This window comes from Notolabrus celidotus, chromosome 13 (genome assembly GCF_009762535.1).
Source record: "Notolabrus celidotus isolate fNotCel1 chromosome 13, fNotCel1.pri, whole genome shotgun sequence".
NCBI lineage: Eukaryota > Metazoa > Chordata > Actinopteri > Labriformes > Labridae > Notolabrus > Notolabrus celidotus.
This window is the reverse complement of record NC_048284.1, coordinates 27,660,425-27,674,141: the sequence shown is the minus strand read 5'-3', so window position 1 is coordinate 27,674,141 and position 13,717 is coordinate 27,660,425.

Below are 13,717 nucleotides of genomic sequence, written 5' to 3'. Positions count from 1 at the left end.
TTTAATCTGAAGCCTCAAAGAGAGTGACTCAGTTTTGGAGCCATCCTTAAGTGGCCTATCAAAGAACTGCAGATTTTGGCACTGTCATGTCAGCTTCACTTAGCAGCCAGAGAGGTTGCTGCTTGCTTTTGAGGTAGTGGTAGAATAGGTTAACAGATGTTGTCTGTTCAGACTGCTTATGAAACATCTATCTTGCTTTGATATTTTATGATTTGACTCTAAAGATATCTCTTATCCAGGAATAAAGGACTTCTAACACACCGGCTGACACATGTTGAGCCACCGAAGCGCAAAAACTCGACACAGTCCTTGTAGTAGTTTGATCTATTTTTAGATAAATTGCACTTGTGTTTTCTAAGTTTTCATGAACGATCATACAATAATGTCTTTAAAACGTCTCTGTACTTCTGTCCTACCTATTCTGGCAGCAACCCACACCTTCCATTCCCAGCTTATATCTCTTCTTTTCTACTTTCACTTGAGTTTGGAGGTCGGGCTGGATGTTGGCTCTTTAAAAAAGATGTTTGTTTTTTTTGGGAGTCTTTAGGAGGCTTGTACTGATATCACTTGTTTTGCTTGGCTTCATGTTTCCCATTTATCTAATATGGGAAGTAGTATGTGAAGCACTACTTTTAGTCAAAATGGTCACTGTTATGGGAAAAAGACATCTAGTTTTTCCTTTAAAGCCACTGAAGAGGGCTTGACTTGAGACTTGCTTGAAACCCTTATGACTAAGTGTCTCAAACCATAGTTTATAGACACACTATTCTTACAGTAGGAACAACTTTTTCTCCAGTGGTATAACTCTATAGCCGCAGTTACACCTTTACTTTACTTGAGAATTAAAAGTGGTCAGGCTGGAAACACTGGTGCGTTGTCCTCAAACACTCCCCCCTCAGAAGTCAACATTTAAAACTGTTGGTGTGTTGAGGGGACTATTCATTCACTGCTTTTCATGTTGTTCCTTTCCATGAAATATCAGCTCTACTTTCCTCTCCATCCTGTTGGCTGCTGCTCTCTGTAGCCGTCAGAGCAGTGGGCGTCGAGGATGGTGGACAAACGTATGAATGCTGGGCTTTGTATGCTGGCATGTGTGGGTTATGATCACTAGTCTGGACGTTTAGGTGGAGGCATGAGAGGGAAAAAATCACAAGGTATGCCTTACAACTGGTACAGAAAAGCCTTCCTTTGAATTGGGAATACCTAACTTTCCCAATATAGAGGCAATAAATGGTGGTAATAATGTTCTAAACTGAAAAGGGTTTTGTCAGCTCGTTCACATCAAAGCGCTAAGAGGAGCTGGGATAGTTGTTGCTTGGACCAAAGTACAATGTTTCAATTGGAGGTAAAAGCTTTGGCAGTAATTTACATTCACTGGTTGCAGCTTTGGGCCCCTTGCATCCAGGGGAAATTTACAGGAAGGAGGTTAGCTCAGGAGCTGTGGAGAGCAGAGAAAGGTCTCAGTGGCAGGTCTGTGAGGGCCAATAATCAACTTTGCTACTAATCGTCAGCATGCATATTCAGGTGGGAGTATCTGTTTTGGCTAAACAGCTCTCCAGGGCCAGTTTTAAGTGAGGGTGGACTCCCACGTGCCTCAGCAGATCAATACACGTCAGTGTGGACAAAGAGCGCCTTTTAGAAAACAAAAATTCCAAGTAGCAGGAATCCAAAGTGAAACAGAGGTAGTGTGGTGTTTGCTTTGGATGGGGTTTCACTGTTACACCGCTACCTCTGCAGCTGAACCTGCAGCTGAAGGTGACGGGTGGTTGAGGTGGTAGTTTACAAGATGGTCCACTCCTACAAACACAAACATGAATACACAGAAAGGATCAACACATTTAGGTATTTCTTCACTTACCTTCCTCTCTTTCTTTTCCTCTCACACACACATTCATACACACTCTCACACAAAGGAAAGCTTTCTGCACTTGCTTGTTTAACTCTTACATTAAAGCCTCTGTTCTGGCAGCAGCGTGGCGTGCTGGTTTCATGAAGGAATCATTTGAGCAGACAGGTTTGGCCGTATTTAGTTGAGCATGAGTTTGACCCCAAAAGACCCGTCTTTTCAAGGCAAGAGATTCCCTTCTAGGGTGTTCGGCAGCAAGGCCGGGGTTGTGGATCATGCAATATTACTTTTAAGCATATAACAGTGAAATGGGATTACACAGGATTGATTCACTTTTGATGACATCTCAAAATGTAGACTCAGTGGTGTATGAACTGGAGGAATATTGAACATTGCATTTCATCACCTTTTTTTATCACTTATTTATTCATTTAAAGTTTTGTTTTGCCTTTATGGATAGAGAGACAGGAAATTTGGGGAGCAGAGAGTGGGGGAAGACACGTAGCAAATGGTCGTGGCCGGGATTCAACAGGCAACCTCTGTGACGAGGACTATAGCCTCTGTATGTGGGGATAGACCACTAGGCCACCAGCGCCCCATTATTTATTTATTTTAATGTTTTCCTCTTTGTCAGCCAAAACACTTTGCTTTTTTTCTCATGAATATGCTGTACATGCCACTCTTGTTACTCCTGGAAATAAAAAACTTAAGACTTCCCATTGGGTTTTTTTTGTCCATGAGAAAGAACCACTTGACAACACTTAAAAAAACAAAACACTGTTTACATTAACTAGGTATATTTAGAAAAAAAAAGCAGTGTTAAATCAGTTAGCCATATCAAACAAGTAACAGCAAAGTGAGAATACTTGAGGTACTATTCTAGGAACCTCTTGGGTATTGCTCATAATATATTGGTTATAATAAAATAACTGATTTCGCTATCACTGTCTTTCCCCCAGAGACATTTTTGCATGACAGATACACATCATCTAATGGAGAACAAGCACTTTGTTTCTGCTGCCCAACCTCAAAGCCTGAAAAAGTGACATGGCACACAAGTCTTATCTCTTGTCTTGTTCAATAGCTAAACTTTTGACCCCTGGTCTCCATTCATTTTTCAGCACAATACACTGAGCACAAACCAGTAGAGTAGACAATCTTTGGTAAGTTAGAAAAAATGTAAATGTCTCTAACATAAATGTCCTGAGTTCCTGCTAATGTTGTCCCAAGAGCACCGGCCTCTCAATGAAAGTTCAAACAAGGGGCTGTAGCACTGAAAACACACTGAAATGCAGATAATAGGCTGAGCATAGATAACAAAGACTACTTAGTTTTAAATAGGTTGTGTTCCCCATGGGAGAGCAAAATAACGACAAACAGCAACCACAAGATGCGTGCAATTGCCGTGGCCATATGGTTAAAATTTAGCAACATGTAAAACGCTTGTTAATGCAGAAAATTTGCAAATCTGTTGTTTATATTCATGTGTTTTGATGGTTTGTGTTACGGTGTTAGACTTCTGGTTTAAGTTTGGAGTTAAGGCTTTGCAGCTGTGCAGTGGACTGATGGACTCTTCCTTTTTCTCTCTCGCTCTCCCTCTCTGTCTGTTTCTCACGAAAAAAAACTCCTCATCTGGCCTCCCCTGCAGTCAGTGTGAGAAAATGTCTTTTATAACGGCGCACAGAGCACGCAAACTTAAACAGGAGTTGTTAAAACTATTTTACTGAGCGTTAAAGTGGATTTGCTGCAATGAAGTCGTGGTTTCTGCAATGGATTGAGTTTGATTGCGCTGTAGGAGGAATATAGAAACCATAGAGTTGTATAGTGTCTGCCTTTGTACATAAATGTTAAAAAGGGTGTATATATGTTTGTGTGAGTGGCAGGGGCCCCAGTCTTAAACTCCTGTGGTTCCTAATTCATTCTACCTCACATCCACATAAACATCCTGCTGCAACTCCCTCGTGGGTTGTTTATGAGCGCAGCCTCTTCAAACAAAGCCCACACAGGAGGTCGGATTCATCTTGTATGACGATGGGAATCCCAGCATCACTGACAGTTATTAAGCAGCTCACAAAGTGTCAGCATCAGCAATTATCTGCTATAAAAGATAGAGCAGAGTTGGAGTGTTTTCTTTGTAGAGTAAGCCATGCTATAGCTTCAAAAGTTGCATGCAGCACTTGAAGTACATTGGTATCTTCAACCTTGCATCTATTTTCCATTTAAACTGCATGATTCCTCTTAAAATCCTGTGCTTGTGCCATGCCAAGACAATCCATATGATTAGTGAAGTGGAGCATTGAAGGACGAATGGAAGTAATACCATCCTCATCCTCAGAGAGCTGTGCATGTGCAAGATTTCTTAGACAAACATCCTTGATGATAACAGCCAGTGGTAATGACTAAACGATAGGCAAATTGTTTCCCCTGCACCCCACCCCTCATCTCTGGGACACTAATTCAACAGTGCAGAACAGATAGAAAGGGCCAGGACCCTGGTCTGGATATTTATTTCTGCATGTGATAGCTCCGAGACGCTATCTTGGGAAAATAATCAGAGGTCTCCCTGTGTTTTTGTTGGAGATGTTGAGAGAGTGCAAGCTTTTAAAGTGAAAGTAAAACACTGACTTTACTACAATTTTACATCTGTAAAAATATCAACAATCTGTTCTTAATGGAGAAGGTTTTTGATTAGATAACCTTAATATAGTTTATGTGAGATGGATTTTTGTTTTCTGGTGAGTAAAAGGAAATAACACCGGACCCTGGAACTCCCTTGGCTTTTCAAGGGCAGATTACCACAGATACAATGGTTCCAGCCTTCGAGGACAAGAAGCTCCTGTGATACATGAGAAGCATGATCCTCCATTTGTCAAGTTTATGCCATCAAAATGTCAATCAACACAAAGTGTTTTCTGCACAACAACCACTTTCTTCATCTTCATCTTCAGACCTATGTATTTCATGCGACCACTCACTAAATACAAAAACACTCATGTTTCTAGTTTGTCTGTTCAGTGCTATACGCAGTGTTGAACCAATTCACACTAACAATAAACCAGTTCAAAGTTCAGTTCATACTGTCTAAAATAAACTAGTTCATGTTCAGCTCTTTCTTCTTCTTTTTTTTCTTTTAACAATTTTAAACTAAGTTCATGGTCCAAAAAGTGAACTATTTCACGTAGATTTGTTTCTGCATCTATATTCTTCTTCAGTAGAGCCTCCTATACTTCAGTCTCCAGCCCTTAACCCTTAAAGACCTAGACCATTTTTGGGGACACCAGACTCTCCTAAATTTATTTTGAATATGCTAAATGAGACAAACTGGAATGTCAATGGAAAGCTGAGAATGTCAGCTGTGAGTTCTTAAAGCTTGTTGACAGGATTAGCGGTTCGAAAGTTATCAAACATTTAAGAGCAAGTAGCTGCTGCCAGCTGTCTAGGTTCTTTGAGGGCTAATCACTGACATTTACTAAACTACATGAATTTCTGTATTCTATTTTAGAATTATAGACAGGTATTAAGGGTAAAAGCCAAGAAAATCTGCAGCTATGAAAACGTAGAAACACACATCTAACTCTATGACCTGTCAGCTGAATATTTGGCTAAAGAATCCAACTTTAACGCCCCAATACAGGGGGACAATCCCCTAATAAAGAAGAGCTAAAAAGAAACACTGAACAAACAAGAAGTAAAGTGAACTATTCCTTTCTCTCAAAAAGTTTCCCGTTCATGAGCTGCAAACTGAGCGGTTCAGTTCACCGTCTACTAAATTATGAGCGCTTTCAATAAATGCGTTAATTTTACTGTGTTCATGCACAACACTGGCTATATAGCATCAATATGGCGTTGTACTGGCGGCCTCTGTTTGCCTTTGGAGATATTAGCTTTCTTTCTTATTTAACAAAAGCAAAATGACTCTACTTTTGTACACTAATTTAAACATACTTAAGAAGATCATATTCCATTCTACCAAGTCTGTCCTGCTAAATCCTGCTAATTACCACACACTGACTGTACCTTTAAAGTGAAATTCAGACAGTTTGTATCTAGATTCTCTTTAAAAAAAAACACACATGGCCACAGGAGTGAATGAAGGCTATTTATGCAGAAGGCTCGACTACAAGGCTGTTAGTAGGTTTTGAAGTCATGCACAACGTCTCCAAGTGGTACTGATAGACCCTTGTATTCCTTTCATTCTGCCAACCACTGCCAAGCTGACCTATGCAGCATGGAAGAGGATGTGTATACCTTAACAGAGGTTCAAAATCATGCATCCATTAAGCTGCAAGATTTAATTCTAAACTTTCCATATCAGGTTTTATGCACCATCATGTTGCTCTTCATCTGTTTTATGAGTAAATTAACTGTTCCCATGTTCATCATGTTAACTTTATGAGGTGATAATATGTCAGATGTTTCCTTTACAGCTTCTTTGTTGTGCCCTAAATAGACCAACACATTTTTACTTCTGTGCAGCGCACCACATTTGCTCAATGCCAAGTCAGACAAGTTGCAGAAGTAGTTATTTTTGTAAATGCCGGTAATCTGATGTAACAGGGTAAGTCATCATTTGTTTTATTGTGAGGTTTTACTGGAAACTCCTGACTACTGCAGCTGAAGTCAGCAGGATTATAGAACTGAAACATAGCATTCATCATACTAACAGTGCAATAAAACCTTGATCATGTTCCAAGAACATAACTCAAGTTATGGATTATTACTGTGGGATATAAGTCATGCTCCCATTCTCCTACACGTTTCGACATCATTAGGAATTCCTTTTCCAGCACAAAGGTGAATCAGTGGAGCCCTAGAGTTTGAGTTTCTAATAAAAGAGGTTAATGAACCCTTGTTCTGTGAGGAAGGGTCACGAAAACCACAGAAACATTTATATTACGTTTTTGGGAATTTTGATATGCATGTCTTAATTAGTTTGTATGAAAGTGCAGTCTTACGACTCTTGATAGTAACCCTGATGATGACTAACTCACCTTAGACAAAACAGGCTCAGCACACTCATACAACTGATATGTTTCTCTTTGTCTGACTAAGCTTCAAAGTGACGTCACTTTTCGTTGGAACCAAATAAAAGGGTCGAGATACGTTTCAAAAACAGTGGCTCATGCTGCGTGAGTAAAGTCTGGAGGAAATAAAGGTACTTTGTGTGTAAGGTTTGCTTAGGACTACTGTATGTTTGCTGCACTCACACTGCAGAGTGTGACGTATGAATGAAGGCTGCCTTGTATGTACATGTGGCCTGGGTATCCAAAGCTGCAGAAGAATAAAAGCAGTCAGTGGGTCCAGAGCTTGACTGTAGGCTGACAGAGTTACACTCTAAAGAGACCTCCCTGAAGCTGAAGTCTTTTCTGTGCAGCAGAGCATACCACACCAGTAGAGGCATTTTAAAGGTTCCTCCAAAGTGCGAAATAACAACTGGGGGTCTCCCATAATAGTTAAAGCAAACAAAACACCCTGACCTGCACAAATGTGAAATGCAGGCCAAGCCTCGCAGAATGTCAACATGGCAGCCGCAAAGCATCAGAAACATGCGCCGGCCGAACACACACACACAAAGTCCAGATAAAGGCTGAGGAAGCAGTGGGAGTAGAAAGAAAAGGAACGGGGTGCAACGAAACAACAGAAAGGCAGAACATTTTAAGTTAATAGAATAATAAAAAGTTTAGATTTATTCACTACAGAAAGGTAGGTGTCCTTATCAACACATAATGTGCGTTGCTACAACAGACATCCCTGTTTGTTTTGTTATGTATGGCTTAATCCTCACTATTTGTGATGGCAAGAAACATTACCCCCCCTCCCCTCCTCACTGGAATGTTAATCTTCCCAAGGGCTTTGGTGGCTTTGGTCAAGAGTCCAGTAGACCAGCCAACCAACGCCACACAGCTGACAGGGTCAATCCAAGTACATCCCCACTATGCAAGTTGGCCCTTTAAGGAAGAAGCAATTAATCCAAAACCACAGGAAAGGAAAGAAATGCTGTCCAGTTGCATTCTTTGAAGAAAGCCTCACAGTGCAACCACATAAACCGACGAAAACGCCAGAGATTCCTGTGAATTAAAGCGAACTGTGAGAAAGGAAAACAGAAGAAACTCATCAGCAACTTTCCCCCTGCAGCATCAGCAGGAGAGGATAAGATTTAGCAGCGCATCAACTTAAAGAAACAGTCTGCCACACTAGGAGATGGTCAGATGTATAGAGCTCCTGCTGGATTGGACCCTTGGGTGTCTTTAACATGAATGTTAACACTGGTTTGGGACCAGAGGATGGTCAAGCCATGTAGACCCTGAGAGACATGAAATAATACCAACATGGGCAATCTTTCTAAAGAGGCAGACTTTCTTCTTTCTTGTTCCTAAGACTTATTAACACTGACCAAGCTATCATGATGACCCCAGGGATGGTACTGTGAGCCGGACAGTCAGGTGATCAGCCGGTTCTCTATTGTAGCTGAACTGGATTTATTTTAAACACAATCCTTTGAATGGATTACACATTTTATCAGGACATTCATGATCCTGAGGATAATAATTATTCTATTTTGGTGAATCCTGTTTCTTACTTTCTGTGTTTATGATATGTGGTTTGATTGAATTATCTCCTACTGCTGTATGGGTTTCCTCTAGATTTGGTATGACCCCCTCTGGAAATGGGGCTATGAATCTAGTTATACAAATACACTTAGTGACCCTGCAAGATCCCCCGTCTTTGCGAAATCAATAGTCTGTAACTAAAAACTCTAGGGGAATTCACTAAGACTGGACTGCAGCTGCTTTTTGCAACAAGAAATGCATGTTGTTTGCACCCGCTGTCTTCTTAGTCTCAAGGTCTAATTCACAAAGCAAAACACTTATGATATTGAAGCACACAATTCCTCAAAAAATGTCAAAATTTTGCCTGAGATGAGCTGCCATATCTCTATGTGCTGCACAGAGCTGCACTGTGCGCTCTCATCCTGATGGCGTTTGATTCTATCTACATATATGAGGAGCTGGATGGAGAGGGGAACTTTGTTGTACATAACGACACTTTTGTATGCATGTGGTCTGAGCCTCAAAAAGCCCCAGACTGATTTACCCCTTTATTATTATCCATAAAAACACAGCTAAAGTACTGTTAACAGACTTTATATGCAGAGATGTTATTATTAGGTCATCAAGAGGCTGAATCGTTGTTCTGATCACTGAAAAATTACCACCAGCTCTCAGCAGATGGTAAAAATGTAACTAACTGTGCGAGGGAGTGAGCACCAGAGAGGGAATTAAGTGTATGTGTGTTTGCAGTGAGGCTCATTTGCATAGAAATTGCTTGTTTTGCTTCAATGAATGAATAATGGTTCATTTAAATGTATGCACACAACACTGGTGCACAGTGACGCTACTTTGCTCTCCAGAGCAGTTTGTGGCACATTTAATCCTTTGTATGTGCTTTATGAATTAGCAGTGTCTTTATGGCTCGTTTATCAAGACTTAGAAGGCGCAAAAGACGCATTGTCTTTAGATGTGAGAGGGTGTCAGAGGTTAGGCTTTTAAAGTCTTTCTAAACCAAAGTCTTTTGGTGAATTGAACCTAAACTGACTGATTACTCTGGTTAACAGTTCCATTGGAGTCATCAAATTTGACTAGTTTGTGGAAAGCTGGAGCACTTTAGAGTATACAAGGTTTTTATTTTGTTTTTTTCATCTCAGCTATTTGTTCGTTTCAGCTGGATGATTTCCTACCCAAGGGGCAGTCTTATTATAGGAGCTATCATGTTCCTCTTTAAGGGTAAAAGGAGCTGAAACACAGTAATAGGAACATTTCCAAAAAGTCCTCCACACACTATATGAGAAAGCTCCAGGATGAAGAGATACTCTCTGTTTTGCACAGCACACCGAGGTTGAATGAACTTAGGTTTGTTTGAAAAGTGAACTAGATAAGCTCCCAGAACTGTCTCTGAATGACACACAGGACCATGATGCTCAAAGTGGTACTAAATTACACATCTGATCCTAGAAATGTTTCACAGAGAAGAAAGTGATTTAAGGAAGGAGTAAGGCTGAGAAAGTGAGAATAAATCTGTCAAGAAGAATTGCTTTTAAAGATTTATAGTTAAAGAAGAGGAAAGTAGGAATTAATTTGTGTGCATTTACAAGGTGTATGCCATCCATCTTCACAGTCTTCACCCCTTCTCCTCAACCCCATTACAGTTCTTCTTACATCTGTTTTGTGTCATGCATCACGTGGTTTGTGAGGCCTCTCATTTATTCTCAGTCTTATCACTGTAACTGCAGCCTGGCCAGTCTCTCACACCAGCCACAGATCATCTGAAAGGTAGAGTAGTCCAGATGTAGTCTGCAGCTACAGTTAACGAGCCATAAGCCTCATAGACAAAGCACAGAGAGCCTCCAATCAGCAGACAGAGGTCACCACTCACTGAGCTACTTTATGTGCTCCAACTTCTGTTTGGCTGATTTTAATACTTTGTTTTTCATGGACTCAAAAAGTTCAGAGGTTTATATGTGATGGATTACACTTTACAAGGGTCGTAGAGAGCTGTGGTAACTTTATGTGAATGTTAGAAACTTTTACTCTTAGGGGCTGCTGTGGCTCAGTGGTAGAGTCATCCCTCAGGAAGGCAGGGGGTTCAATAACAGGTCCTGCTGTAGCCATATGCCGAAGTGTCCTCGGGCAAGACACTTAACCCCAAACTGGTGGCTTCACCAGCAGTGTGTGGATGAGATTAGTTCTGATGGGGGCTTTAGCCTCTGACATCACTATATAAATGTGGTGTAAATGTAATGCAAAAGCGCTCAGATACCCCTTTTCCACAAGGCAGTTTCAGGGCCTGTTCAGAGCCGTTGCTCAATTGATAACCAATTTTTAGTGTTTTAAGTGTGAGAGAACCGGCTCCCAGCCAGGAAAACAGGTTCCAACTCAGCACTAACTCGTTGCTGGTCTAAAACAGTGAACCGCTTATGTCTGGGGCAAGGGGCAGGGGGCGGGCTTGCCGTGACCAAAAAGACAAACCAAGCAAGTTTTCACCATTTTCCTGCAGTGAAAAAATAACAAAGAAAAAGCAAATGGATTCCAAGGCTAAGCAGTGGTTGGTCGAGGAAACAGGCAGCCTTCTTGCAGTTCGGTCCTCACAGGAGATCTAAAACAAGCTGGAGGGATCGACCAGGACTAAATTCGGTGCTAGCGCTGCTGGGAAAAGCGGTCTCGTAGAAGTGACGTCATGATGTGGCTCTTCCATGGGCTTGAGCGGCTGGAAAAACAAACTGTTGCCAAGTTGGTTCGCAAGTTGAACCAGCTGTGAACTAGTATGTGCACCAGCCCAGAACTAGAACCAAGTTCACGTTGGTGGAAAAGGGGTAAGAGTGGTCAGAAGACAAGCAAAAGTGCTAAATTAATACAGTTTCTTAATCATTTTAACTGTCAACAAGATTCATAATAATGGTGAGTAACAAAATATAAAATAAAAATGGAAGCCATGGAACAGACTCTCAAACAGTGGCACTGTATATTTTCTTTACAACATTTACTTAAAGGCGCAGTTTGCAGTAATTAGTGACATTTAGCTTTACAGACATGATATAAATTGGATATAATATTCATAAGTTTGTTTAAATGAATGTATAATCACCTGAATTGTTTGATTTTTATTGACTGAGATTGAACCTTTAATATAAGGAGCCCCTTCAAAGGAGGGTGCCATCTTGCACCGCCATGTTTTTACAGAAGCACAGAACGGCCAACCAACAAGGGCCATATGTGTTTTTGTATTTAGTGAGTGGCCATCTGAAAAACACCAGTTAGAAAGCAAAGAAGAAGAAGAGAAGATCCATATAGAAAACACTTTTACTTTTGAGAGTTTTTGATGGTGTGAACTTGAAAAAAGGAGGATCATACTTAACGTGCATCACAACAGCTTCTCATCCTTGAAGGCCACTGTTGCTTAGGGAGCTCACCAATTGGATGAGTGAGTAAGGGCGCCTTCCAAACAATAATTTTACCACTAGATATCGTTAAATATTTCCATTTCCACACTGCATACCTTTAGTTGCCTTCATACAGGCCGATGTAGTTGATATATACTGTACTTGCATATGACGTGAGCAGGAATCTGGTCAACATCATTTACAACCAAATTTGTGTATTTTTCTTACCCTCTCATCCTCCCCAGCTCGTCAGCTCTCTCAATGGGGAGTCGCAGAGTCTGTGACAGAGCAGCTGGGAGAGCTGATCTCATTAGTGGACTGAAGGGAGGATTGCTGAGCTGGGCATTCCTCTGAGACAGCCCTGGAGGAGATGCACAGGTTCAAATGAGTGAAAATGTAGGAATAAACTAGGAGGAAAGAAGTGGAGGGAAAAGAAAATAACCTCCTACAAAAGTTCACACAAAAGTTTGTAATGAAGAGATAGAAAGTGTTTGAGGCTCTTTGAACACGAATAAGCAAGGACTATAAAAGTGAGCACATGTAAATAAATGGGGTTTAAAATATTCTCTCCATTCAGTGAAAATAAACTTCTCAGACGTGGAATTTAAACAGACTTTGGGTGATGTATCTGTGACCAGGGAGCTGCTTTGATTGTGTCTATTTTTAGCCTTTAAGCATAAGTGCTAAATTTGGATACAGATAGCGGCAGTAGAGAGGTGGAAGGGGGAATGGAGTGTAATGTTAATCATGGCACGGAGTCAAAGTCTGTCTCTGCTGTGGGAGAACAGCAGCATCAATCACACCTCAACAACAGCCAGCAGATAAGGAGTGCTAATATGAACTGTGTGTGTGTGTCTGTCTAAATGTCTCAAGAGGGGTCGTTAGATTTAATCTGACAGCCTTGAAATTGTGAGGGAAAATATCACTTATCACGACAGAGTCAGAATGAATGTTTTTCTTGACCTCTGAAGAAAAATAATGACAGCACGAGGTCTATTTTGAAGCTGTTGCTGCAATAATCCCATTTCAAGTTTTTCAAACTTTAAAAGTTTCACTGTAACTTAAAAAAACCCACAATTTTACTTTCATAAATGAAATAACAAGTGCGTCTTGCTTTATCACATTTTCTCAGGGGTTTGGCACTATTTCCTTTTACCTCTGAAATGACCAGTATGGGCCAGAATTGCATTTTTTTCTAGAAAGGCCACGAGAGGTCATTCTGAATGCTAGATACCAAATTGTATTATCTGTTATGATAAATACCCAATATAGAGAATAATGCATTTATTGTTTAAGGATATACTATATATTCATGAAAATATACATATATTTATATGAAACTTTTATCCGCTTCTTATTCAGATAGATCGCTGATCTGCGCTGTCCAATTCCTGGAACAACTGTCAGCTTCCTCAGCAGTCATTTCTCTCTTTGTTTTTCTCTTTGCCATAATTGACAAAATAGAGTTGTTTATTTTTCTCATTTTCAACCCAAAACCTTTCAAATTGCTTAGTACACTACAATGATAGTTGCCAAGCTACGAAGAGGTGTTTCCCCAGCATAAAAATGTATCAATCTAATCTTAAGAGTCATTATGGCTGCCTGGGGCTGAACTAGGTAAAAATAATCATATAATTGTTGCCTTTTGTGCAATTTGTATGAATGGCATTTTAAATATATAAACACACAACTTTCAAAAAAGTCAGGAACTGTCAGCACAGTAATCTTTAATTCAACAAAGTTACATGACATATAAATGTGAAAACAGTCAAAGTGACCCCCTTGGCCTTTCTAGTGTTAATGTGAGACAAATAAAGATAAGGAAAGATATTTCTGTATAGACCTAAGATGACTAAAACAGTTGTTTTCACTCAATGGCTGCCGTGTAGCCTACTGCTGACACATTGAAATGAAGGGATGTGATGATTCAGAGT